The 26,554-nt window shown below is 35.9% G+C and overlaps 1 long non-coding RNA gene across 1 annotated transcript; it reads left to right on the top strand.

The window, feature by feature from the left end:
• The first annotated feature begins 2,429 nt into the window (after window positions 1–2,429).
• Window positions 2,430–23,873, top strand: LOC104873678. Its single transcript, XR_783541.2, has 3 exons — window positions 2,430–2,557; window positions 3,187–3,312; window positions 23,617–23,873. It is a non-coding gene; the product is annotated as an uncharacterized LOC104873678 (long non-coding RNA).
• The last annotated feature ends 2,681 nt before the right edge of the window (window positions 23,874–26,554 follow it).

Genomic DNA, 26,554 nt, shown 5'->3' on the forward strand with positions numbered 1-26,554 from the left:
GAGAAAGAGAGGGAGAGAGGGAGGCAGAGAGAGCAGAAAGGAGAGTCAGGGGGATGTGGAGAAACAGAGGAGAGAAGAACAGGGGAAAATACAAAAGAGAGGAACGAAGGCAAGTGAGGTATAAGAACGGAAGAAGAGAGGAAGAAACAGTTAATGTAGAAAGAGCAGGCATTCAAGATGCAAGAAGAGGAGTGAAATTAGTGATGAATAAAGGGAGAAAGGGATAGTGGGCTACTCCACATAAAGTCTAGAAAAGAAGCATTGGGTATAAAAGAAGGACATTTGAGTCATCTATGGACACTACTTATTTATGTGAGAATAGAGGTTCATTAATCGTATCTAATGTATCATACTGCAGGAGACCACCCTGGTGATTATATCCAAAGCAGGCTGTAAGCACTGTGGGCTTTAGAGTTAAGCTCACAATTGGCTTGTTTTAAAAACTAAGTCTGGGGCTGGAGATTTAATTCCGTAGTTCTGGCACCTGCCTCACAAGCACGAAAGGCCTGAGTTCGATCCCGGATACAAAACAAACAAACAAAAAAAGTGAGTCTGATTGATGCCGACATAAATCATAGGGCCACTGCAGTGACACGCAGATTAGAAATTATCCCCCCACCAATGGCCACAGCAGAGGCCTGAGAAATGGTTCGTGAAACTGTTGAGGACCTGGCATGAGATAATACGGCCACGGAGGCCAGAGTGACTCACCCAAATTCTGTTCTCAGAAACAAAACCTAAACTGTACAGACAGGTTAATCATTAACCACAACCTATCTGGTCTATTCTGTTCCTATCACAAGAATGCTTTGTCCTTTCTTTTACAAGCTTCGCCTTCATCAGCAACTTATTTCAGCAACCACATTAGCCCCCTCACCCCAACGTAACAATGATTGTGTCACCACTAAATACCAGCAGTTCTGTTTGGGGGTCTTTGCTTATTCAGCACAGACCATCCCAGTTTTCCATTTCGCTTTGATTCTGTCTGTGAGCCTTTCTTCTGCCTTGCATTGTAGTACAGGTTAGAAGATTGGGATCCTCTGCAGGGGTCCAAGATACCATACTAAGGTGATAATAATAGCGGAAAACCGATGCAGGATATATGAAACTCTCTGTACTCTCCTGTCAATTTCTCTATACATCTCAAACTTTTCCAAAAAATGGAAGCTATTAAAAGTGTAATGAGAATTGAACCAAAATTGAAGAAGACAATCACGTCCTGGGGCTCTGTCTCCTTCATTTCCTCGAAGTTTCTTTTGTCTCTTTCCTGGGTTGCATTCCCTGTGTCATGAATTCTTATATCTTCCTCTGTCTTAAATCATTACTTCGTTGTGGTGGAGGTTATTGTCTGGTCACTTTCTAATAAGAAGTGTATGGAAGGTAGATATCTCAAAATGTTTATGTTTTAAAATATCAGTATTCAAAATTGTGTTAAGATTATTTGTTGGTAATTTTACAGACATTCATCTCCCATCTTCTTATTCTCATAATTGCTATCAAGAAGTTCAAAGTCTACAGCCTTTTGCATGAGACTTCATTAAGATACATCTGGTCATATTCCACTGACCTAGGAGACACTGACCTAGGAGACACATGCAGACCATAGTTCTGCTAGTATAATGTACCTTTAACCAAAGTCCATAGTAAAGGCACATAATAATGTGCAACTTGTAACTGAAGAAAATCTACCACTACTGACTTCTGAAAATTGTCCAGCTTAATGGTTGAAAGTAAACACTTACCAGGCATGGTGGAACATCTACTTTTTTAAAATCTTAGTAGAAGGTTTAAGGATCTACTTACTGTATTACTTGTGAGTCATTTTTCATTTATCACAACAGGCACTTGAAAGCCATTTTCTATCTGGAAAATCATGTCATGTGACTATGGGAAGGCATATATATATAATTTCTTTGATAATTTCATCTTCTTGTCTTCTTTGTACATTTTAAATTTTGAAACTTGTTATTCAGATACTGGACTTTATGGATTGCTCTTGGAATCTCTTCTATTTTCCTCACTTTGGTCTCTGTTGTACAACCTGGAATGATTCCTCAACTTCATCTTCCTGCCTCAGCCTCCCCAGTGCTTGGATTACAGGCATGCATCACCACACCCTGCTCAGTACAATATTAGATTGAAGTGATGAGGGAAAATATTTCTGCCTTCTTCACAATTGGAAGAAAACATGCGTTTCCTCATGATTATTTATGATGTCAGCTATAGGTTTTTTTGTGCATATCTTTACCAAGGTAAGGATATTCCCTCTATTCTTATCTTGCTGAAAGTTTTTTAAAGTATTAATTATAAATATTTGTTGGATTTTGTAAACAAAATTGTATCTATTAACATCATATTTGTCTTCTTTTCCGGTCTTTTTCATGAGAAACTATTGGGGATTCTGAAGTGAAAATCTCTGAAAGTGTGAAGAAAACCACTACAACTGGACTTCCAGGATTTTTAGCTTTCAAGATAGTCCATATTCAGCCTCCAGCAATTTATTAAAAGTGATCTCTGTTTTCCTATCAGTATCCACTTTCAGTGACTTCTGTTCCTGGTGAGTGAATCTCAGCTCTCACTCTTTGTGTTTACACATCTTTCCAGATTTCAGTAACAGTTTGCCCTATGACTTAAGTTCTCTGATGAGTCTAATAAGTCATTGATTTTATTTAGTTAATGCAGATTCCTTTTTTCACTTTTGAGGATGGGAGGGGTGACTTCCCAGCCCTTTATGTGTCAAACATTGAAATTGAATCTCCTCTTTATGTCAACAACTGGGCATCAGTTTTTTTCAAGACTTGTAGCCCAATCCCTATTCTGTGGCAATCTTGCGGACACTTCTAAGAGTTCAATATATCTTCCTATTTCCACTTCCTTCCTCTGTGGGGCTCACTGTTGTTCTTACTCTCTTATCTTTCCTGTTGCTTAAAATGATCACCACATTATAGACTCTGGAGAAGTCTCCAGAGATTCAAGCCTGAGAAAACTTATGTTCTTTGGTTCTTTGGTTTTATCTTGGCTGCTCATTAGCAACAGTATAATTTTCTCTACTCTGTAGTGCTCCCAGCATCATGATAACTACCCCGGATTATGGTCATCAGCCATGATGTCCAAGATAGGAAAAACTGGGATTCTTATTTATGCTTCCACTACTTATGCTCTTCCTATCTTGACTATATTTAACAGAGACTTGGAGGCACGGTCTCAGGCTCATGTTCTGGCACCAGCCACCCACTGTCATGGAATATGTTGGTGCTTTCTGGGAGATACACAGACCCAGATGGGAGAGAACACTGGAGCAGTTCTGATGAGGTAAGATAGGCACGAGTCTCAGGCAGTGGGCAACTTGGGAGCTTCCTAGCTCTTTGCTAGAAATCATCTTCTATTCTCTCATGGCACATATAGGAAGGTCTACCATTGCCCCCTCACCCCACTCAAGCTTGTTCCATCAGGCTTAAAATTGATGACACCATTTCTGATGTTTGGGAAATGACTTAACTTTTGTGTCTTTATACTTCATTAGGACATCTGGTCATATTCCACTGACCTAGGAGACACTGACCTAGGAGACACATGCAGACCATAGTTCTGCTAGTACAATGGACCTTTAACCAAAGTCCATAGTAAAGGCACAGCATAATAATGTGCAACTTGGAACAGAAGAAAATCTACCACTATTGACTTCTGAAAATTGTCCAGCTTAATGGTTGAAAGTAAACACTTACCAGGCATGGTGGAATGTGTCTGTAATCCCAGCACTCTGGGAGGCTGAAGCAGGAGGATCACAAGTTCAAGGCCAGCCTGAGTAACTTAGCAACTTAGTGAAGCCTGTTTCAAATTTAACATTAAAATGGTACAGATATAGCTCAGTGCAAAAACTCCAGGTTCAATCCTGAGTAATGGGGAAGGGGGAGAAAGAGAGAGACCTACTAATACACCTTTCGTGACTTCTGAAAATTGTCCAGCTTAATGGTTGAAAGTAAACACTTACCAGGCATGGTGGAATGTGTCTGTAATCCCAGCACTCTGGGAGGCTGAAGCAGGAGGATGACAAGTTCAAGGCCAGCCTGGGTAACTTAGCAACTTAGTGAAGCCTGTTTCAAATTTAACATTAAAATGGTACAGATATAGCTCAGTGCAAAAACTCCAGGTTCTATCCTGAGTAATGGGGAAAGGGGAGAAAGAGAGAGACCTACTAATACACCTTTCCTTTCTATTAATAATTAAAGAGTAGATTAATTAGTAAGGAATGCTGTTCTCCATAAAAAATAATTTTGTTCATTTGGAGAACAGACATGTATGTTTAACTTCACGTTTCCAGCTCTGCTCATCTTAACAGTGTCTTTGGAATTAATTATTTTGATTGTAACAAATGCTTTCTGTGAGTTACACCTAACAGAAAGGATAACTCAGGACAAATTTCAGCCATTTATATGATAATTGTGTGATTTTTCTTATAACTATGCATCATTGCTATTATTTATGCATCATTTCCTTATGTATAAGTTCTCTGAATGAACCTATTATTATCATTAACTATTTCTTTTTAATAACCTAGAATTATATAGAGTCTGCTAATGTGGTATACAAGACATGCTTTCAGAAAAACCAGAGACTCTAAATTGATAATGTTTTCTGGAAATATTAATAGACAGTTCTAGTGTTAAGGATTCCTTAGTTATGCCAGCTCTGAAGAAATTGTATCCATTGCCGCATTAGAGTAAAGAGCTGGTTCTTTGTCTTCATTTCCAGAAGCCAACTATGAGTGAAGTGAAACTTCTCAGTGTCTCACTGGTGACTGTAACTTTTCCACATCTGACACAGAGCTGGCTGTCAAGATCTGGGAATATAATTGTGATGTTTCATGGACTGCAGAAAAGTGAAAATTACACTGTTGCTAATGAGAAGTCTGGAAAACACAAAAAACCAAGAAACATATGTTTTCTCAGGCCTAAACCCCTGGAGAATCCTCCAGAGTGTATAATGCAGTAATCACTCTAAACACTCTAACATGCTAAAAACTCTGCCTCTTGTGGACAGAGGCACACAGTGTGCAGAACTCAACAAGCTTCCTACAGAATTCCAGTTGTAATGATCTTATGTAATTCATTTAAACTTTGAGATCTTATTGTCCTATCTCTTTCATCTGACATATAATTGCTATATTTCTCTAACTTTGTGTGACCCAGAGCCTGTGACATTTTTATCCTAATTACTAGGGTATTCTTGCTTTGTTTTGTTTTGTTTTTTTGTTTTGTAGTACTTGGCATTGAACCCAGGGCATTCACACTGAGATACAGCTCCAGCTTTTTTTTTTTTTTTATTATTGTTCTATTTTTAGAGGTCTTGCTAAGTTGCCTAGGCAGGACTTGATCTTGCAATCTTCCTGCCTCAGCCTCCAGAGTGCTGGGACTACAAATGAAGATATTCATGTTAAGAAAGTAAAAGAAGAGAAAGTAAGTCTCTATACATTACCATTTCCCCAAAGCAAAGTTTCATACAGACCTAGGAGCCTCAAATGAAATTTAATGTATCTAGTGTTATATATCAAATAACCTATCCCATGTGCCCCAAGACCCTAATTTGCTTTTCTTCCTAGAGTTCATCATGATGTCATCCTGTTATACACTTCAGCTCTATGGTTCTGGTGCCTCCAAATCCTTAGCTGTCAGAATGGACCTGTTGTTGTGAAGGATGAAATGGCAGTGATGCTAATACTTTCACGCTGATGTTTACATTCTTCTCCCCCAGGGTTTTGTCCCATTGTCTGGCTCTGTATTTCTGGCGTTTCGTTGGTGTCTCAAGACAAAGCATTTGGGAAAAACCTTGTGCAAATTTTCCATTTCACTTCCACTTATTGCAACAGGTGATGACATGGAAATGATCTTTGAGGAAAACAGGATGAATCTCAAAGGAGACAATACCTGCACTTGCTCTTCCTTTGGAGTGGTCACCTAGCAGTTAGCAACTGTACACACTGCATGTTGATAGGCCAAATTGGACAGGTTCTTTTTTAAAAATAGGCAATGATCCTTTAAAGGACACAACCCCATTTCATAACATGCAATTTTGTTAACCGCTCTGTTTAGAAGGTCAGGCTCTCTCTGGTTTCCCAGTGCCCATAGCTCCGCTTGACGTAGGAGATTGGGGCTGTGCTGGTCTTGCCACTCCAGATTACTGGATCTCACAGGATGCTTCGAGGAGACACACCCCAGGGTGACTCACTGAGTGGGAAGTTTCAAAAGATGGTTTTCCTCAGCCATCAATTAGATAAACCACATTTTCCAGGAGAAAAACAGTGTCTTGAAAAAGTTCTTTACAAACAAAGGTTTTTGCTCATGCTGCTCTGGGTCATGTTTTCATGTGAAGGGAAGGATGACCTTAGCCTTAAACACACTTACAAATTAGCAAGTAAAATAATGCTACCCTTTCCCTTTTCCTTCCTTCCTTTTTCTCTCTCTTTTTCTCAGAAGGAGACACTTTCATGTTAGCGCTGACAAAATTAGAGCACTCTTCCTCTTTGACTCCCCTCAGAGCTGTGGTTTTCACCAACCACATGGTGGTGAATGAGTTATAGGTACAGGCACAGCTTTCTTTCCTCTGCCTGGGCTTCTCTGTTTTGTTTTGTACATTTTCTTCTTACCTTTTATTGCAACCGCATTGAAAATATACTTAGGAAACTACATTTGAAGAGTGTACCATTTTGAAAATGGCAATCTGGATTAAAGATATATGTCAGGAAGAATTAAGCACTGAAGGACAATTTAGACCTTATTGCCTCATGCCTATTTGTATGTTTTGAAAACGCTGGGTAAGAACTTCCCATTATATTGTAAAATTGCCAAGGACAAAGAAAATATTTTCAGCTTCTACCTTCTGGTACATCATGCATCTAATACTTACAGGGTAATGTTGAAACACAAATCTTATTCAGCATGTAAAAGGGCAAGTAAAAGAAAACCATACAAAACAAGCATTTTGTACAAAATCTCTCATTTCATGTCTCACTCAAAATATGAGACCAAGGTGACAATAGTTAGTACGGATTCCAAAATTATCCTGAACATAAGGATATCTCATGCATATTTTTAATATAGGAATTGTCTGGATTAGAAACTGAATTAAAAATAGATAACTGATTATCCACTTCTCTCCTTTTTTATGTACCTCTTATGAAGAAAGTTGCTCTCGAGCCAGGCATGGTGACTCACGCCTGTAATCCCAGCACTTGGGAGGCTGAGGCAGAAGGATCACTGTGAGTTCGAGACCAGCCTGGGCTACATAGTGAGTTCCAGGTTAGTTTCAACTACATGAAGACACCCTGTCTCAAAAAACAAACAAACAAACAAAAAAAAAGAAAGTTGCTCTCAAGTATTTGAATATTGGGGGTCCAGAAACACTAAGACATCCCTTTCCTTGTTGGTCCTTAGGGCTTTGTCTTCATTAAAGGCAATTCACAGCAGGCAAAGTTAATATTTGCTCCCTAAATTCAGATAAAAGTAGTGACAATAGAGGAAAACCAATACGACCACAGATTGTCTGGGGTGTGTGTGTGTGGGGGTATATGATTCTATTTAAATTTCATAATGGTTCAAGACAGTATTATTTCCATTTTTCAAATGAGAAAACACAAGCTCAGATGAGTAGTTAGCTCAAAGAAACCAAGGAAATTGTTGCATGTAGCTTTAGGACTTGGGCTCTTAAAGCTAAAGCTGAGCTGTTTCCACTCAGTTATATTTCCTCCCTGGTATTAGATATTCTTGCATTTATTTCCACTTTAATTCCATTACATTTTTAGAGTGAATTCACAACAGAATGGTAAGAAAATGTCACAAGAGATATGAAAGAAAATCTGCTCTCTTCAATAGAGGCCTTCTGATTCCTTTATCATAGCCAGTGGCTTGACTTCTGCCTCTTCTGGGAATGGGGAGAGGGGCAAGTGCAGAGATAATACAGTTCCATGAGAAGAGTCTGAACAAATCACCCAAACCTTCCTATTGGAGGCACTGGATGTCCCATTGGACACTGCTGTTTTGGTTATCCTAGACCCCATGCTCTGTTTGGGTTTCTTAGGAGTACTTTGGTCCATGGATCAGTTGCCTTTGCAGGGCAACTCACACAGCTTGAGACAAAGCTGGACCATCTGTGAACTGGTCGATACAGGCACCTGATTGAGTGCTTACCAACAGGGTAGGGGGTGATCATGAACATCATTGACTTTTAAAGTGGCTATTGCTGCATGATGCTAAGTAACCAAAGACTTAGCAAGCTGTTGATACTGATGCTGGCCATCTCCTACAAGTCCAGGAGCTTTCTTAGACATCTACATCCTACCTACCTACATCCTTCATCACCCATCCAACTTAATTCTGTTTTGGGCAGCTTTGAGAGCATGACTTTGAAGTCAAAGCTGAGCAGTATTTTCTGAATGCTTCATTAAAACCATCTTGATATTTTCCTAGGTAATGGATAGATTTAGATTCATGAATGATAAAGAAAGCCACTTTAATACTTTTCAACATAAGGTATTATATTCAATACTATAGAGGATCTTTACACAAGGTGTTGTCGGTTTTTTTGTGTTTTTCTTCCCCCGCCCCCCCGTATGGGGGATCTAACTCGAGTCCTTGTATTTGCAAGGCAGGCAGCAGAACCTCTAAGCTAAATCCCCAGCCCTTACACAAGCTTTCTTTATAATGGATTTGAAGCAGTTTAAGTAACATCATGTTAACACCATGAATTCAAAAATTCTCATAACCTCTGTGTCAACATATATGTTTAGTGAAGACATTTATAAAAAGTAGAAGGCAGATTATACCAAAGGAAATGAGACAATTTAGCAATAAATGGAAACATTATTGAACCACTTGCCCTAAAACAAGATAGGTAGAATCATAACAGTGATTACCTCAAGGAAACATGGGCCTCTCATGAGAGACTTAAGAATCTGAACACCTAATACCACCGTGTGTATAATTTTTGTAAGTAGGGAGTTAATGTTTAACTTTTCTTCCTAGAGAGTTACCATCTTAGGTTGTAGTCTATCTTGCATTGTCTGTAGCGTACATTGTTCTTTCTTTTCACAAGAGAATTTTGAGCATTTCTGATCATGAATAATGGGTAAAATAGGAAGAAGGAAATAATTTCCCCTTTCCCCCTAGGAGTTTCCTAATAAGATGCTCATCCCTACTCATCCTATTGTTCTAACTCTGAATTCCATCAGGCTCATGAAAAATTCTTATTCAAGACAATTTAGCCCAAGTTACTAAATTAGTTGTCCAACTCTAACTAGGTCCTGAATATGTTTTTTTTTTCTTTTTTTAACTGATGCTCTCCTCTTAGTCTTTAATCTCAATCATCCTATATGCTTACCATCACTGTGTTTTTAAGAAATATAGTCCACATCATAACTTTTCCATTTCTCTTGTGAAAACTCATGGAGATAATGTACACTGTGTACTTGCTGTATTCTGGTAACTATCATTTTAACAGTACTTGTGGTGGGAGCAATTATTATCCACATCTCACAGACTGAGAGGTGTTAAGTAAATCAAACGACTAGTAAATGGCAACTGGAAGCAGCAGAGCTGCTCATCTATCAGCTATGATGATCCCATTCAAAAATCCAGGCATTAAAGCATCTCTATGCTAAACATATCCTAGTTCTCTCCTGGTAAAATAGATGCATCACCTCAGAAGCCTATATTTTCATTTTTATTTATGTTTTATGTTTATATTTGTTGTCATAGTTCTGTTTTCTAAAACTTTTCCATAATGTCTTTTGTCTCACAATGACTCAGTGTAGCTTTATTCCTACTCATTAAAAATGAAAAGTATCATCTGATTACAAAAAAATTGAAAATGTCAAATGTAAAAACCAGTGCATTTATGTCACACAAAACATCCATAATTTTCTACAGTGTGATTTGCTAGTTGTATATCCCTCTTGCACTGTCTCAATAAACCTGAACTTACCAAGACTTTTTGCAAGATATTTTGACAAAAATCTTTCTTGTAGAAAGTTCTTATTTTAACCAAGGATAACTAGAGATGAATTAATGAGAGGACTCTTGGTGGATTAATGCAGTTTATAAGGCAGGCTTTAAGGTTGATTAATAAATTATAAAACCTGCAAAGTTAACCAGTTTCAAAATGTGAAACTGAAAAGGACAATGACAGATGTCCATGGAATGAAGTGGATCAGCCATTAAATGTGACTGATCATCTGTAAACACAAATGTCACTCAACTGAACTAAATGATAAGAGTCTATACCTGGGTTGAAAAGGACTGTCTAAAATACAGAATGTATCAATAGCACCACATGATAAATGTAAACAAACAAACTAAACATAAGGTCAGACACTACTCATTTGAATCAACAGTAAGTGACCAGACAAATTCATGAAGTGTTAGAACTCTTAATTGAAGAGTTAGGCTGCATTTAATGTTCCCTTGTAGTTGTAGTGTCTTTGTTTTGGTTTCCCTTGTTGTCTCTGAGTTTCCCTAGAGAAGCTTTTATGAATAGCTCCTCAGCTCTTTTTAGCTGTAATCTACCATTTCTAAGCAGAAGCTTGAATGATAAGGAGTAGACAAAAGGGGACCATTCTGTAATCTTCAAATCAGGTTTTAGTTTTACAATGAGCCTGTGCCTCTCGCTGTGAGATTCACAAGTTCTTCTAAGCTTTTCTTCACTTCCTTAGACAGAAAAGCTACAGGGGGCTGAAGCTGGGTATGTTCTTCCCCTCAGGTTAGTAAATTTTAGGTAAAATAATCTCCCTTGTGGGCAGGGCTTTGTTAAGAGGAGTGGAGAGCTCTGGGTGTATTTCAAATGGACTGTTTTATCCTCTCTCCTGCCAGAAGCATTAGAGAATTTTTCACCAAGTTTCATCATAAGAACTCATTTGTGCTCCAGGAGATAAAATTAATAAATCTAGGTGGACCTGATTAAGACTGGGTCCCTAGAAGTTTTAGTTCTCAAGTTTACCCACACTGAGCCTTCAGCAAATCATCCGTTATTGTTCAGAAGTTCTTACCAGAAGGGGCACTCACCACCAGCTTCTGCTCCTAGGCTTTGGCTCCCAGAGCTGTGAATCTCAGCCTCTGCTTCTGGCACCAGTTTTTGCAGCAGCTATTTACTCTGCAACCTCGGTTCTCTGATAGATCTAAAAAGAGCTGTAGACTTTCACTTTGTTCAGTCCTTATTGTGTTGTGAGAACAAGGATGGCAATGGAGTACTTTATAATGTTCACAAACTGAAGTCAGAATGATAGATTTGTATCGAAATCCAGAGAGGTGACAGTAGACATGACATAGTATACATAACACATCCAGAAAGAGAGTTCAGTTGTAATTACTAGCTCATTTGGAAGAACATAGTCAGAGAATGATATGAGGAAAATAAAGTCATGTGCAACTAAGAATGATCGACAAATCTGAACGTTGGTTCAAATCAACATAAATGACACACCATTAATGAGGAAATTCCTTTTCTGTCTTAATGCCATTTCTCTGAAAACCTCGATCTACAACATAAAATTGATAACACTAGCCATTTATTTTTTTGTTACTTGCCTATGAGTTGTGACTTCTAATGCAATGCCAGGAATTTTGCCATAGAAGTAGAAATTTTCAGTACTCTCCAACCACTGTAGAAATTCGATGAGTGCATTATTTCTCCTAGATAGTGATACTGGTACAATTTGGTGAAATAATAGTCCTATGATTCACCTACCAATATTTCAGTGTCTCAAAAAAAGACCAGGAAGTATATATTTTCCTTGAGTGAAGATGATTCAAAGTCAATAGAAAATTTCCCACAAAGAAAACATCAGATCCAGACAACTTTAAAAACTACTTCTACCACATACTTAAGGAAAAAAATAACTTCGGTGCTTTTACAAAATTCTTTCAGAGAACACAGATAGAGGCAGCACATTTTGTGAGGCCAGCATTTTGATGCCCAAACCTAACTACAATAGTCAAATTAATAAAAATTACAAAACCACCACACTCTCAAACAAAAATAAAAATACCAATAGTTGAAGAAAATATTAGGGATCTATGCACAATAATTCATAAAATTTAATGCATTTTGAAAAAGGTAATTACACTGGGGATCAAACTTAGGGAATTTGCACATGCGAGGCAGGTGGCAGAACCACTGAGCTAAATCCCCAGCCCAATTTATTGTATAATTAAGGATAAAAAGGTAGATAATTACCTTAATAGTTTCACAAAAAGTATTTTCAAATATTCAGAATTCATGTTTGATTTTTAAGGTTTTAGCCAATAGGAATAATGATAACTTTGCTGGGGATCAAACTTAGGGAATTTGCACATGCGAGGCAGGTGGCAGAACCACTGAGCTAAATCCCCAGCCCAATTTATTGTATAATTAAGGATAAAAAGGTAGATAATTACCTTAATAGTTTCACAAAAAGTATTTTCAAATATTCAGAATTCATGTTTGATTTTTAAGGTTTTAGCCAATAGGAATAATGATAACTTTGCTAGTCTTATAAAAGGCAAACTAAAAACAAAAATGTAGGACAAATATCAAAACTAAAAAATATCGAAACTAGTAGTAGTCATGGAAGCATTTTCTTTAAGATCAGAAAAAAATAGAGGATGTCTGTTACCTTCATTGCTATTCTACCTTTGTAGGATCTGGATGTATAATGAAGTAGAAAAAAATTTAAAATAAAAGCAACAAGAAGGAAAAAAATTGAAAGTCTCTTTCAGAAATCATTTTCTATGAAGAAAATCTTATAGAAGTTATAGAACACTAAAGAAATTAAATATAAAACTGACAGGTTTTTTAATACAAAAATATATAAAAGTCAGTTATATTTCTATATTAGGAATGAATGGCTATAAAACATATATTTTAATAGCACCTAAAAATATGTAAATATAATTGAACAAGTGAGAGCTTAAAGAACTTACTGATCATTATTGATGATTTTTATCAAAATTTTATAATTTGATTCATTAAGGATTTGTGTATATCTTTTGATCAAATGATTCATCAAGGAGACCTAAATAAATGAAAAGAAATAACCTATTTCCCAGATTACTCAGCAATAGTTTTCCACACGTTAACCTATGAATCTAAAGAACTTCCAAAAAATTATCAAAATGATTGGAGAGGTGTGTGGAGTTGCTAAGCCCTGCCAATCTGCATGTGGAACTAGATTATGAAGGCATTGGGCCAAGTAGTTTACATAGTTATTTAGGTAAGGGAGAAAAAAATGTTTTTTAAATTTTGATTATGCATTTTTATACCACAGGATTTAATCTCTGAGCAAGAATTTGAGGAGACAATGTTGACGTATTCCTAGGATAGTTCTTGGATGCTTGGAAAAATCAATAGCACTTACTAAGTAAAATAAAAATGCTAGAATTTTCATACCAGGCAGGGAAGAAGAGATTGAAAATTTCAGAGAAATGGGCATTTGAAAATGGATGCAATAAACAAGGACACAAATAAAGGTGCAATCATCTATAACTGGTATTATACAGGAAGGCCTGAAGGACACGCCGTTTTTTAGAACAATAAAAAATTTTCATGAGACATCAATCTGTATCTTTGAGAATCTCTATTCTTAAGTTTGGAGTTATCCTTTCAGAAATAATCTCACTGATAGAAATGGGAACAATCTCAAAATAATAGAGGCTGGGAGGTGTGGGTTGACCATCAGAATCAATTGAACATAGACATCTCAATAAATGGCAGGTTAGAGTGGCAGTAAGGCCAGGTGAGTAGAGATTTAATAGCATACACTCTCTAGGGTTCCAAAGAATGGACACTCTCTGAGTTAAATCTACTGGGCTCAAGCAAAGGCAAGGTGACTAACAAGTATGAGTCCTACAATCATAGCACTCAGCAGTAACTTCCTTAGTTCTTCCACACAGGCTGTTAAACCATTTACCAGTGGGAAAGAGAAAACCTCAAACATCTTGCAGACTGTTGGTCAGAGGGACTGAGGTGAAATTGATATGTAAAGATACAAATTGACAAATGGTTGCCCTCTTCAGAATAGGACTATGTAGAAATTAAGTAATTTTTAAAAATCTTGACTTAAATCCAGCTCACAGAAGGTTCCCTGAGTCCATAGATCCAGTTAGCCAGTTAGTTCTCTCAGCCTTGAATTTAAAATTCTAAAATATATGGGCTAGTTGACATAACCTTCATATTCATTTCTTGACCTATAGAGTAACAAGTACCCCAACAGGGAAAGATGTGAGAAGTTCTAAATAACCAAACAAGCAGCACGGTGTAACCAATTGACCTCAGTCATCCCCTACCATGGTCTACCCCAGTGCTAATGCACTGGCCACAAGGCAGTGGTAGTCATGAGAACAAAGATGGTGGTTATATAGGAGTCTAACAGCAAGTGTCCCTCCTCTCGAGGGGTGATGCAGCCTGGTATCTGTGAATGTGACCTTGTTTGGAAATAGTTTCTTTGTAGATATTAAGAACTGATCTAAGATGAGGCCATGTCAAAGTCATGTTGCCCTTAGTCTCACTGGCACTCTTATAAGAAGGGGTGAAGAGACACAGACAGACATGCACAGAGAAGATAGAGCCACATGGGAAAAATGGTCATGTGACAACAGATACAGAGATCAGAGTCATGCATCTGTAAGCTAAGAAACCAAAAGGATTGCTGACCACCACCACCACCACCACAAGCAAGGTGAGAGAGAATAGCCCTACCAACACCTGGTTTCTAGAGTTCTTCTCTACAGAACTGTGAGTAAATCAGTTTCTCTTGTTTTTAAGAGCCATCCAGTTTGCTACCAAATCCCAAGGAACCTAATCTATGACAGCCTTTACCTGTGGCAAGGACAACAATTTATCTCATCTAGAGGTGACATAAACTTTCTTTTCTGCCTGAAAGCTTAGCCGGAACAATGTAACGCTTACACAATGATTCACTGACACAGAATACAAAATACTATTCCATAGTTGTATGAGGGCCTCACTTCATCATATAGATGATATCACACTAGACACATATCCCAGGGGCCCATGGGATGCATGAGTTCTATTACAAAATATACTATCCCAAATTTACAGCCTAGTAGAGCAGCTGGACGGCCTTTTGAAAATACAGCTGCTTCCTCAACCTGAAGTCCCATCTCTGGACATACCTCTTGTGTTAGAGAACAATTGACAAGTAAAGGGGCTAATCCAGTCCGACCATGACCAGGAGTGGGTAGGGCTGCTGTTACATGGTTGTGATGAAGAATAAATTCATCACCTAGGTGACCCAATGCATCATCTCTTGTCATGCTTCTGCCCAACTGTTACAGTAAATAGACAATTCCTCCCTAAAACGTGCACCTTAAAATGTTTTTAATATGTTATTTAATGATGTAGCAAACTTTGTTTTCATTTGAGCTAGATTTTCCAGTATAATCTTAGAAAATTAAAATTACATTTTCTGCTATGCTTAAAATGCAAGAAATGTATTTATCAATATACATGCATATATACATACACACATCTATGCAATAGCTGTGAATATACATTTCATATTTACAAATTATGCACACAAAGATGTAGTTTTTTCAATAGGACTACAGGGAACTTTACTCAAAAGACTCAAAGTGTGTTGTAAACCACATATCAGGCAGAAACGGAGTATTTGACTGTACCCCTTTCAGTCGTTTCTATTCCAGATATATCAAACTATACAGACACCTTACCTCTCCTTCCATTAGTCCATCTTTTCTAGCAGGGTATCCACTTACTACCCTAATTCTTTCCCACAGAGTGCTGTAGGAGGCCGCTAACAATTCTTCAGAGTTGGCAAAGCAAATAAAACTTTTCTACACTAGACCACTTACAATGGTAAAATAGATATTTTCTTTCAGTTGGCCTTTCAGGAACATTCCATGTCTACAAATAGCAGTCAGAATGTTTTTCCTCCTTTATGGGCAACCTTATTTGTAATCTTAAGTACCAAAACCTGGCACCAGCAGCACTTTGACACATGGGATGTGCTACCATCCCCCTAATGCTGAAAGAGTTTGTTTTTGTAATAGTCGCTTTTATTTTAATCCTGGTCACTTTAGTCACTGTAACCAGAATTATGTAAACTTTCTAAATAGACTAAATATTCTAAAAATACAGTAAAATACCAGCCTCTGCACCAACCAAGTCACAATATGGTGTCTGACCTAAACCCACAAAATGAGAATATGATGGGAAAGTCATTTATCAAATTGGCAGTGAGCATAACATGCTCCTATCACAGTGTCAGAAACAAACAAGTGGCTATTCCTCAAAATGATTCCACTATCTTTCAGAAAGCATTTCATTCATGCATTCCTCTGAGTGTTCATTCTATTATTCTTACAATTTAAATTCAGTGATACATGTATCTCTTAAACATTTATTTTTCATTTTGGAAAATGATGAAACTACTTCCAAGTTTGTAATGATGATTCTAGAACCTTCCCTGAAGAAATGTAAGTTGTAGGCTGTGGGAAAATAATTTGCTTTTGTCTGTTTATTACCAATTACAGTAAAGCCTTGGACATTTTACATCCTAAATGAATTACTTTAACCTTAGGAAGCCTTGTGAAGATAAGTCATCAAACATTAAAGGTGCCCCCCACCTCCAAATGCAGTGGCCATCAGCTACCAGGCTCTGGCACTGTCTCTTTCTTTCTTATAGCTTTGGTAGTACTCCTGATGGCTTTAAATTATTGAACCAAATTTAATAATATTAAATAAAATTACTTTCTCTCTTGTTGCCATTGGCTTTTTGAAAAGTAGCAAAGTTAAGTTGCTGCTTTATACCTATACTACTGTCTGTGCTTAATTGAATATACTCAATATGGACAACATGACATGCAAGTTATCTTCAACCTCCTGTTTGGAGGAGTTCATTAAGTTTGAATTTTACTGACCCTGAATTCACATTAGACCTTCAGAGGCAGCAGGTGCTCGCTCCCCAGAAGCAAATACATGAAAGTACTTTAAATTGCAAAGTTTAAATCTGTGCCACTGCATTTGTTGATTAGAAATGTGTCCATTAGTTGAAAGAATGAGTGATCTTGTCATCTTTCCTGACTGAAAGACAAGTGACCTTGTTGCCATTGTCTTTGTATTTCTCTTGGGACAAACCTTTAAAGTCAGAGTAAGACTTCCAACAGCTTAGAGGAAGAACTACATTGTTTGGATTCTTGCTAGATAATAAATGCAATTGTGAAAAATTCTGTTGGAGTCTCATTCTCATGGTAACATGGTAACTGTGAGTTAGAGGAAGAGTCATAATTCCCTCCCACTTCTCCTTGTCAAAAGCTACCAATAATTGTCTTTTAATAGTTCTCAACAAGCACTAGAAAATATGACCTAGAAAAATAGGAACTGAGCAACAACACCTATTGATGATGTAGATATGGTAAAAAAGCAGAGGATGTAAAAAATGTAAATGGCTACAGTCTTTTTGGAAAGCAACTGAAAATATCTATTGAAATTATAAATTTTGGAAATGCTTTTATCCAACAGTTCAATGTCTGTATGCTATTCGATGAGTATAAAAGTACCAAAATATATGCAAATAAATATGTAATATAAAAAATGAAATTATTGCAGAATTGTTTAACATGACAAAAGCAAGGTTTATGCAATATGTATGTTGTCCCAATGGAAAACAGATAAATTTTGCACTGAATGTTATGCAAATTTTCAATTATTATTTAGAAACAGTTAAATTCTGTGCACTGACTTGGGACTTAGGTAGATTCCAAAATGTGTTGAATAAGAAAAATGATCTGTAAGGGAGAATATTTAATATTCTATTTTTTAAGTAAGTAACGATGAAAAAATACGTATATGTGATGTGTCCAGGTATATGTATGTAATGTTTCAAAAAGGTAGAGAGTGGGAGGGATAATGAGAGTTTAGAGTGGACTGGGCAAGAGAGGCACGTAAAAATAAAAACGAGGAGATGACTTCGTAGGCAGCTGCAATATGGTACAAATTGTATGAAATTATGTCTGCAGATATACCCTTGTAAAAATCATAAGAACAATGTAGATCTCTGCTATGACTCACAGGTGCATCTGTTATGGTTTAGATATGGTCTGAGTGGCTCTGGCAACCGTGCGTTGCAGGGTCAATCCCCAGGGTGGTGCACTGGGAGATCATTGAAGATAATTTGACGATTCTTCCAAACACTAAAACCAGAGATACTATGTGATCCAGAAGCCTTACTAGTAGGTACATAGCCAGAGAAAGTGAAATCAATATGTTGAAAAGATATTTACACTTCATGTTTACAGCAGCAATATTCACAATAGCCAAATAAAGAATCCAGCTGTCTATTGACATGTGAATAAATGAATGAAGAAAATTCAGTGAGTATACACACAATGGAGTACTATTCAGTCTTTAAAAACATGAAATCCTGACATTCATAATGACACGGATGACTTTAGCACATATTATTTAAGTGAAACAATCCAGGAACAGAAAGACAACAAGTGCATTATCTCACTTATATGTACTGAGTTAAAATTATCAAGAGAACTACTGTGTAATGAGGTAAGTATAGTTTATCAGAATAAATCACATTTTTGAAAAATGTAGAGGAGATATTAATGTATTCTCACCAAAATATGTCTGTGAGATAATGTAGTTTTCAGTTAGCTAGAATCAACCACTCCACAATGTATATTGAAAACATTATGCTGTGTGCAATAAAAACATACAATATTACCTGACAATTTAAGAAATAATAATAATAAAATAAAATAAACAACAAATACATGTATGGAAAGATGCACATAAGATTTTTTGGATCTGACCTCGAGGTAGGGTGCAGTTATAGGTTTTCGGCTCCTGGAGTATTAGCTTTGCACAATTTTCAGTCACATTTTATGATTTCACTTAGTACAGGACAAATGTATTACTTCTGTAGTTCAAAAAGAAGTAAAACATCTGAACTATAGACTAAATAGTCCTACAGTTTTCTAATTACCATTGAAATAAAAAGATTTCTTAAATATGTTTGAATTAATTTTGTTTAAGTGATTTATTTTGAAACTATTAAAGCTTTTCTGAATACACCAATTCACTGACTTTATTGCAAATCCTTAATTCAGTTCTTTCCTTTATCCAGAGTGATTAAAATTATTTCAAATACAGAACTGAAATTATTGAGCAATTATTTGACTACAGCTGTCAAATCAAAATCATTGTTATATTTATTGCAATTTTTGCATCCATTTACACACTTAGATAGGAGAATATGATAGCATAAGAGTGGTATTTGCACCTTTAATATCTGCTTCAGGACAGCTATCAAAAATAGCATTTTATCAAGCTGTTACCACATGCCAGGCGTATGGTTCTTCTTTTTAACTCTAATTTACATATACAAAATTCATCATTTTGAGTGTACTGTGTTTTTACAGATCCTCCAAGAAGCAGATGTCAGTGTGAAGATAAACATGTGCAGTATTTTATTTGCAAGTACTTTACCTTCTTTCCTTTTAATTCTAGCCATTGTAATAGGAGTTTGTTTTCCACTGGTTCTCTGTTTCATAGTCAGAACTGTGTTGACAATCCCATAGGGCAGGTTTATTTTAAGTAGCCTTCCCAAGACAAATCACAACTGATCTGGATCTTTATTTAAGTGGTGCTTGGAATCACACTTGTAGTCCTGTCTCCAGAATCCCGAGTATCTTTGGTGATGATCAGCTAGCTGGGCATGTTGTTATTCAGAGGCAGTGGGGCATGGGGGATATTTCCTGGTTATTCCCTCAGTTCAAGAAGGTGATCAATATCACACCATTTTCAGAAACTTTCTGCAGTGCTTATCTTTGAGTAGTGGAACTACAGAAAGCATGAAGGAATAGAAAACAGAGATAAACAGTGATCTAAACTTTTTTAGTTTTAAAGTGTGCAAGTTTAAATTGTAGTTGATAGAGGCTGAAGAGAAAAATTATCAAAAGGTTAATCTCAACATACCTGAATGAGGCTGCTGTAAAGTGGATTAAATTTGTAACAGTCAACTTTCATTGTTGCATTTCATAGGCAGTGAAGAAAAGTAAGTCTTTTTTTTTTTTAGTACAGTATCATAAGATGCAGAGGTAAGAAAAATTCATTAAAGGTGCTGAATCTTCTATCTTTATTATTCCCAGTTTTGTCAAATGAGTAGAATTAGTCTGCAGCAAACTAGCATTACTAATCACAACCTGACTTCTAAGGAATTCATTTGATGGGAGGTAGGTTGGAGAGAAGTTAAACAAAACCTTTGTGGAGTTTTCTTTGACGTTGTTTTTTGGTTTTTAGTTTTTTGGCTGGAGTTAGAGTGCAATTAGGGAAAATACGAAGCTTCAGAGAATGAGACTGTGTGATTTAGGGATAAATAACTGAGTAATATGCCCCAGTGCGACTCCGGTGGGAGTAGGTGGGTGTGAGAGAGCATGACCTGAAAGCTAATCCATTCTTGTTTCTCATATTTTTGAGTTTTAAATCTAGTGTTCCATTTGAAGCTGTATTTTTTCCACTAGAAGATTATCAGTAGGATATATAAACAAAGAATTCAGAAACTAGTCTGCAGTTCAGACTTCTTTTGTGTATATGTGTGTGTGTAAACTGGCAAGTTACAAGCTCTAATGAGCTTAGAAAAGGCATACCAACTTCTATTTGACCATAACACTGATGTTTACCTATTTCTCCATAATTAAAATCAGATGTCTGACTGCAAGCAGTGGTGAGCCTTTGCTTATAACCTACCTTATTTGGCCTCTTAATTGCCACTGGCTCTGCAAATCAAATCATCATGAAGAAAGGAAAGAGTGTCATTGTTAAAATCCAGTTTAGGTATTTAAGATGACTTTACAAGTCCTAAAAAAAAAAAAAATTCACATAAACATATTCCAACCTCAGATATTTTTCTCTCCATTTCACCAAATTAAAAGTTTACTACTGATGCTAGTCAATTGAATAACTAGATGCATAATCATTTGCTTAAAGGAAATTCCACCTAAATGTTTTCATTCCTGGCATGGAAAAATAAGTACACTATTCAGCATGTTATCACTAGCCACTTTCTAAATACTTTGAAATGTCAAGCCAAATCTAAATACTGTAAATTTTAGGGCTGGGGATTTAGCTCAGCTGTTCAGTGGCCTGCCTTACAAGCACAAGGACCCAAGTTCAATCCCCGGTAGCAATAAATAAATAAATACTGTAAATTTTAAAGTTTAATTACACTAAGACAAGCAAGGAAGGAATTATTCAGAGCTGTCATCCTAGTTTATCTCAAGAAGAGTATAAATTCCAACATTTCTAATTGCTTTAAAAACCAAGACTATAATGAGTAACATATAGCTAGTAATATGTGTTTTGTATGTCAAATACTATATATGATATACACAATACTGCTCACTCATAAAGAGGAATAAATTTGAGTCATTTGTAGGAAAATGGGTGCATCTTCATAACATGAGTGAAATAAATCAGACATAAATGTTGCATGGTTTCTCTTATATGAGAAACTCAAAATTAAAAATATAAAAATTTAAAGACCAAAATAGAAGAAAGAGGATAAGAAACAGGGAGACTGACTGTCGAAATGGGAAAGGGATCTGGAGATGGGAAGAGATGTGAAAGAAAAAAATTAATAAGTTGTGATATGTATATGTACCAATTACTCAAGATGAATATAATTATTGTGTATCACTAATGTATACTAATAAAAAAGAAGAGTTGTGAGCAGATTTTTAATAAAAATATTTTTGTGTGTACCTATGTGTATATGTGTACATATAGGTGTATATACATATAATGTAATATCCATTTTTTTAAAAGAATGAAATCCTGGAATTTGTCACAACATAGATGATATGAAGGCATTATTCCAAGCCAAATCCTACAGAAAGATGAGTACTGCATGACACCATTCCTGTGTGAAACTTAACATAGTTGAATTTTTTTAATTTATTTTTTCTCGAGTTTATTGGTACATTTTAGTTTACAGTACAGTTACATTCATCTTTGGGATCTTGTACCTTTATATGACAGGTCTTGGTTCTCATTTTTCCCCTTGTCCCTGCCCTCCCTTCACCCCCTCCTCTCCTCCTCATTTACAAACACTTTATTTCCATTTTATCTTTTTCTCAGGTTTTTTTCTGTTCCCTTATTACCTTTCCCCTACCCTTCCCATTTCTCCTTTAGCCCTTTTCTTCCTGTTTCACATTGTCAATTATCTCATTAGGATCTTATGTACCATTATAGTTTTTCACACCAGAGAAACTATTCGATATTTATACATGTGTGACTTATTTTTTCACTTAGGAGTATATCCTCAATATGTATCCATGTTACTATGAATTTTCCTTAATTTATCATTCTTTATGGCTGAGTAATATTCCATTTTATAGAAAAACCACATCTCCTTTATTCAGTCTCCAACTGATGGGCAAATGGGCTGTTTCCAAGTTTTAGCTATTACAAACTGTGCCTCTGTAAACATAGGTGCACAGATATCACTGTGATATGATTCTTTTAATTCTTTTGGAAAGATACCTAGCAGAGGGATGGCTGGGTCAAATGGAACCTCCAGTCCAAGCTCTTTGAGGTATCTCCATATTGATTTCCATAGTGGTTGCACCAGTCTGCACTCCCACCAACAATGGAGAAGGGTTCCTTTCTCCCCACAACCCTGCCAACATTTGTTATTGGTTGATATCTCAATAGCAGTCATTCTTTATGGGGTGAGGTGGAATCTCAGTGTTGTTTTCATCTGCATCTCTCAAATGACCAGTGATGTGGAACATTTTTTTCATATATTTTAACACAGTTGAATTTAAAGAAACACTCATTACCAGAGGCTTTAGAGCAGGGGACAATGGGCAAGCTGGACCAAGGTACAAACTTTCAATTATAAGAATGAGACATGTCACATGTAACCTGGGAATGTCATAGCTGAAATTTGCTAAGAGATCTCAAGTGTTCTTACCAAACATCCATAAAGATAACTGTAAGGTCATAATATGTTAATTGGCTTGATTATGGGAATCATTACACAAGGTACTCTCATCTCAAAGCACCAAATAGTTATAAATAACTTGTGAAAAAAAACATGAATGCATTCTAAGTAAGTGAGTACATTCAATTATATGTTTAGGGAAGTATTTTGGGTACCCAAACAAAATTTATTTTTTATATTCCAAGTTTTGTCTGTGATTTAACAAGCATTGTATGCTTAGTTCCACCTCTTCGTTTTCTGGTGTAGGCAGACAGGCAGGCAGATTGACAGATTTGTAATTTTGCTATACTTCATTGTAAGTTTTTAATGTCATTTTCTGTACATTTTAATTGCCACTTATAAATCAAGGTTTAATTAATGGGTTCTTGGATCGTTCTCTTAATTAACTATCAATCCAAATTCCAGATAATGGATCTGTTACTTTATTTCAGTCTTAAGGTTATTATACCCTTGCCATATATATAGCCATATTAAAATATAGTTGGGCACACAATTGACAAGCTTTAAATATATTCATTATAAGAGCTAGATAGAAATCCAGTCTAAAGCACTTTTTATAAAATGCTCAATGTTGCAATGTCTTTTATCTTTGTCAGGCAAAGAACTATTTGCAGATTCAAATTCTTGGTCAAGTGATGGAAGCATTTCTCCAGCGGCATCTGATGCATGGTAATAAGGCTTTTACCAGCTTGATGAATGTTCACCAAAATACCACAAGACATTTACCCATGCCCAAGAAAACACAATGTGATGACAGGAGGAAAAGAAGTATGAAAAAGAAAGAAAATGAAACTAACATGTGAGAATAATAAGTGACCATACTGAAGAGGTTTGTGTTTCAACCTATTTTAAGAAGGACATTATTTAGAATGATAATCATATTATCCTCTCCAAAGTTAGCAAATCCTGTTAATGAATTGTCATAAAGTTCTTAATATTTGCAGTAAAAGAGCTTGATTTCCTTTTTTTTTTTTTTTGTATTACATGGTCTACACTTGTAAATACCATAACTTTTAGTGATTGAGGTCAGTACTGTAAATTCATTAGTTCATTTTAAATTATGCTGTGTCAAGTTATAAAGCAGTGGTGTGGTTTAGAAAGTAAGCCATTAATTTTAATACAAATAATTGAAGCTTAAAATTCAAGCCGCACATGGTGGCACATGCCTGTAATCCCAGCACTCAGGAGGCTGAGGCAGGAAGATTGCTGTGAGTTCGAGACCAGCGTGGGCTACATAGTGAGTTCCAGGTCAGTCTCAATACATAGTGAGACCCTGTCTCAAAAAAAAAAAAATCAACTAGGGCACAGCTTTTATTTTATAAATAAAATACAATAATAAAATATAATAACCATGATTTTAACATTTTTTCTGAATCACACATACCTTTTAAAAACCAGAATCTGATTAAATGTTCAGACACTCTCATAATGCATACTGAAACTAAATTTTGTACTCAACTGTTCTACATGTATTTCCTTTCCAACAAGGTTTACTTTTAAGTCATAATTGGTTAAAGAATATCTGCCTACAATAAAAATATTTGCATAATTATGTCTATTATTTTAAGACTGAGCCACAATTTGGCTCAGATTTGTAGCAGCTGGGGAGAAAATGAAAAGCCTAGCTATGATGCCACATATCAAGAAAAGAAAATGTAGCATTTGGGGAAAAACATAGCTTTGCCCAGCAATGATTTATAAATAATTTCCCTGGAAATGTTTAGTAAACTACACAGGGAAAAGTATGCATAATCTCAAATGCAATGATAAATTGTCTATAGTTTCAGATTTTTTTCACCTAGGGAAATAAGACATAAGATTATTATGAAACAGAGAGGCTGTTGGTTGAATTATAGAAAATATTGAACCCAGTCTCTTGTCAATAACGTGTATGCTTGGATTACATATTCGCTAAAATTTTACTTCTCACTCAAAGTTGGGCTTTTGATAGGTTTGCTTCATCTATCAGCCCTCTGGAAATCCCTAATTCTATACTATGGAAGATAGAGAAACAACATGTGTGTAATAAAAGTTCACAAAGAAGAAAATCAAATCAAAACAGATTAACACAATTAAAAATAAACTTTCCCCAAATTAAGAATTTGTGTGTGCACGTGTGTGTGTGTGTGTGTGTGTGTGTGTGTATACTTCTGAACATACATATGGACACTCCATGTAGCCAGGAAAAGCAACTGCAGACACAGAATAATCTGAGAAAACCATTGGTCTTTGAAGAAAGTAAATGCATTGTTTTGGCATTTAGACGAAAAGTCTGAGTCACTTGTAACTGAAAGAAAATGAGGTTGTCTAGAGCCTTCAGTAACAACATTTTACACCTTCTGGAGTGGAGCATAAAATTTAATTCAAGTATTTAATAACTGGAAAAACTGTTTTTCAAGTATAAAGCCAAGCTCTAAAACACTTAATGAATTCCTTCTGAAGTATCTCCAGGAAAACAGCATTTCAATGATTAAAAATGACTGTAAGTATATTAGCTTAAAGTCTTTGGGTATGCGCATATAACTAATTGTGCCACTATGAATAAGTGATTGGTGATCAAGGGAAAATATAATACATAATAGACATGTATAATCCCCCTGTGCTGCTGTCTCCCTGGAACTGTAAAGAGAGGTGTGAAGGCCATAGATAACAGGTAGGCTCGTTGAATATATCTTATTTCATAGGATTGATTTTGAAACATGTACACATTTTAAAGGATAAAATTTAGATTTTATAATGCTTTAAAATTTATCATTAAAATAAATGGTTCTCAAATGGGAAACTATTGGATGATGTGATCACAAAGAAAATGACTAATCCAAATAGCTAGAAACATATTTTTAAATTGTACACCTGAAGGATATATTTTCTAAAGCTAAAAAATGCTACAAAGTAATCTAATACATTTTCAGATAAAATTATAGGTGAGAGTGGGAATTTTGTTATACAAAAGATTATATATAATGAACTTCTGTGTTACAACTCTACAATCCTGTGACTTCACAAACAAGATTTTTGGCAAGTGAAAAGGAAAAATAGATGTGAAAAAGAAGAAATTAAGTAAAGACCTTTTCATACTGTGTTTCAAATATCACTGTAAGCTCATGGTGCTTTTTTTTTTTCTAATTTTTCAACTAAAAACGCTTAAAAACACTGACATTCCCAACAGCAGTAAGTATCTCAGCACTCAGAACTTAGTGTTCAAGTCCAGCTTCCCTCTGAAAGGAACCAGAACTCCCCAGGAAATGGCTGATTCCAGGTGTAGAATAGGATACAAAATCATCTTTGAAATTCTTGTCACATTGGGTCTCAAGGAAGCTTCTACATATTACTAATTCTATACACTTTATGCTAAAGACTCAACCGCCAACTTTCAGAGGCTGTCAAAGATGAGACACTGGAAGGATCAATGAGGAGAAAAAACTGCAAAAGACTGAGATATATCAAGTAAATTTACACAGATGGTTTAATAATCATACTTTTAAAAGACAGTCAAGCATTTGAAAATATTAGTGAGCTAATTATTTTGAAAAC

Source organism: Fukomys damarensis, unplaced genomic scaffold, assembly GCF_012274545.1.
Source record: "Fukomys damarensis isolate Sample0158 unplaced genomic scaffold, DMR_v1.0_HiC HiC_scaffold_17, whole genome shotgun sequence".
NCBI classification, from domain to species: Eukaryota; Metazoa; Chordata; class Mammalia; order Rodentia; family Bathyergidae; genus Fukomys; species Fukomys damarensis.